Raw genomic sequence first — 3,415 nt, forward strand, 5'->3', positions numbered from 1 at the left:
TCTGTCCCCAAAACACAGTTGAGTCTATCTAAACACCTCTGAGGCCCTTCTGACATGCTCTGGTAAGATATCACTGTTTAACTGGAGGGTGCAACCAAGATCTTTTTCTATTGTATTCTTCAATTGAGAAGCAGCATAGTCTAATGGAAAGGCCACAGGCCTGTGAGTCAGAAGGACCTGGTTTCTAATCCCTTCTCTGCTGTGTGACTTGGGCAAGTCACTTAACTTCTCTGTGCCTCAGTCACCTAGAGATAAAATAGGGATTAAGGCTGTGAGCCCCATATGGGACACGGACTTTGTCTAAGCTGATTAACTTGTATCTACCCCAGTGCTTGGTACAGTGCCTGACACATACTAAGCACTTAAAAACTTCCACTTAAAAAAAAAATATTTGGCTGGTGAAGGATGATGTTTGTAATTGCAAGGTAGATGTTGGGCCCATTCAGTCAGCCAAAGGATACTGCTCTTGAGTTTGCCAATCCCATATGGCCTGATGACTTTTCTCTGTGTATGGGCATCACTTCCAACTCTGGCATTGAAATCGTCCATTACAATGAATTCATCCAACAGCAATACCTATGCCATGAATTGGTCTAAATCTTCACAGAAGTGTTTTTATCTCCATTGCAGTTTGTCCAGTGCAGGGGCATGAGCACTCATGATGGTAGCAAAGTGCATTTGTTTCAGGGGCTGGCCTAGCATGATTGTTCAATCACATTTGTTGAGCGCTTGCTGTGTGCACAGCACTGTACTAAGGGCTTGGGAGAGTACAATGGAACAATAAACAGACACATTTCCTTATCAGAATGAGCTTACTGAGCAGATATGTCACTGAGCACCTGCTAGACTGTGAGCCAGTTGTTGGGTAGGGACCGTCTCTATATGTTGCCAACTTGTACTTCCCAAGCACTTAGTACAGTGCTCTGCACACAGTAAGTGCTCAATAAATACGATTGAATGAATGAATGAGCAGATATGGGAGGCCTGATGTTAGTAATTGCCTGATTGCAAATACCACCCCTGATCAGTGGTCATTCCGACCTGGACAGGCATGCTGTGTCAGAATTGCAACGAAATCTTCAGGGCAGCCAAACTGGCTTAGCAATTTCATTCAGTCATATTTATTGAGCATTTACTGTGTGCAGAGACTGTACTAAGCACTTGAGAGAATACAGTATTTCACTATTTCTGAAATTCTACTGCATTAGATTTTGCTAAATTGGTAAAAAGAGATGTATAAACAAGTCAAATACAAACTATATGGGAAGCAGCATGATGTATTGGTTAGAGAACATGCCTGGGACTCAAAAGGTTGTGGGTTCTAATCCCAACTCCACCACTTTTCTGCTGTGACCTTGGGCAAGTCACTTCACTCTTCTGGGCCTCAGTTTCCTCATCTGTAAAATAGGGATTGAGACTGTGAGCCCCATGTGGGATGGAGACTGGCTCCAACCCAATTTGTTTATATCCACCCCAGTACTTAGTATAGTGCTTGGCACAAAGCAAGCACTTGGCAAATGCCAGAATTATTATTATTACTATCATATAACAATAAACTGACACATTCCCATACCACAAGTCTAGAGGGAGAGACAGATATTAGCATAAATAAACTACAGATTCTTCATTAGTGCTGTGGGGCTGGTAGAGCCCAGATCTGCTGAGGGTATCAAATGCTACAGGGAAGTCTATGAAAACTGTGTAGGCAACCTGGTGCTGCCTCCTATATTTCTTAGTACAGTGCTCTGCACACAGTAAGAGCTCAATAAATACGATTGATTGATTCATCTGACATGCAGAAAATATCACATCTGTTGTTCCATGCTCTGGTCTGAATCCATACAGTGAGTCAAGGGGTAATCAGTCAACAATATTTTTTTAGTAGTCCAGTAGCTGGTCTGATGACTATCTTAGGGGTAATGGAGAGTCATGAAATACCTCAATTATGGCTGCAGTTAAAGATCTTCACCTTTCTTTTTGAAGGTAATAATAGGTGCAAAAGTATAGCTCATATATTGAAACAATTTTGAATGGGAAAGCATAACATACAAGGGTCCACACAATGGCAGAGATGATCATGCTAGATCAATCTCTGAAACAATGTCTGTGTCCTCCTCTTGGCTGAGAGTTCCTTGTGGGAAGGGAATGTGTGTACTAACTCTGCTGTAGTGTACTCTCCCAAGTGTTTAGTACAGTGCTGTGCATGCAGTAAGTGCTCGATGATAACCACTTACAGATTGATAGACAAGGGAAGATCTTTCCAAAAAAGGTGTATTCAGCAACTACCTGTGAGTTGTCCATCCGGTGGAGAATACTATATTGAGAAGCAGCATGGCTCAGTGGAAAGAGCACGGGCTTGGGAGTCAGAGGTCATGGGTTCTAATCCCGGCTCCACTGCTTGTCAGCTGCTTGTCAGCTTGTCAGCTGACTTTGGGCAAGTCAGTTCTCTTGGCCTCAAGTCCCTCGTCTGTAAAATGGGGATGAAGACTGTGAGCCCCACGTGGGACAACCTGATCACCTTGAATCCTCCCCAGCACTTAGAACAGTGCTTTGTGCATAGTAAGCACTTAACAAATGCCTTCATTATTATTATTATTAGTCCAGTCTCGCTTAGTTCTGTGATAGGCTGATGACTTATTATTCAGCATCCTGTAATATCCTGATGTTCTTATTCGCTTTATACACCATTACTGAGTGAGACACTTATCTCTGCTGAACCAGTTGTTGGGGACTTCCTTGGAGGTGGTCTTTAGCCATGGAACAGAAAATTTCTGGATAACAGCAGATCTGGCTATGCCCCTTTTTTATCTGTATGAATTACTGGAGACCAATATGTGGCATAGTGGCAAGACCATGAGCCTGGGATGTAGAAGACTTGGGTTCTAATCCTAACTCTGCCACACACTTGCTATGTGATCTTGGTCAAGTCATTTAACCTCTTTGTACCTCAGTTTCCTGTAAAATGAGAAGAAATGCTGGGTCTTATTTATAATAATAATAATTATGGCATTTGTTAAGCACTTACTATCTGCGAAGCACTGTTCTAAGTGCTTGGGAGGATACAAGGTGATCAGGTTGTCCCAAGTGGGGTTCACAGTCTTAATCCCCATTTTACAGATGAGGTAACTGAGGCACAGAGAAGTTGTGACTTGCCCAAAGCCACATAGCTGACAAGCGGCAGAGCAGGGATTTGAACCCATGACCTCTGACTCCGAAGTCCATGTTCTTTCCACTGGGCCACACTGCTTCTCTAATACTAATAATGATGATAATAAATAATAGGTATAAAAGTGCAGCTTGTATATTGAAACATTTTGAATGGGAAAGAATGGCATACCCATGGTCTACACATGCTTTAACATTTAATTTGTTTAATCACCTAATACCTTTTTTGGCCTGAAGGCTTCTCCCCAAA

Source organism: Tachyglossus aculeatus, chromosome 1, assembly GCF_015852505.1.
Source record: "Tachyglossus aculeatus isolate mTacAcu1 chromosome 1, mTacAcu1.pri, whole genome shotgun sequence".
NCBI lineage: Eukaryota > Metazoa > Chordata > Mammalia > Monotremata > Tachyglossidae > Tachyglossus > Tachyglossus aculeatus.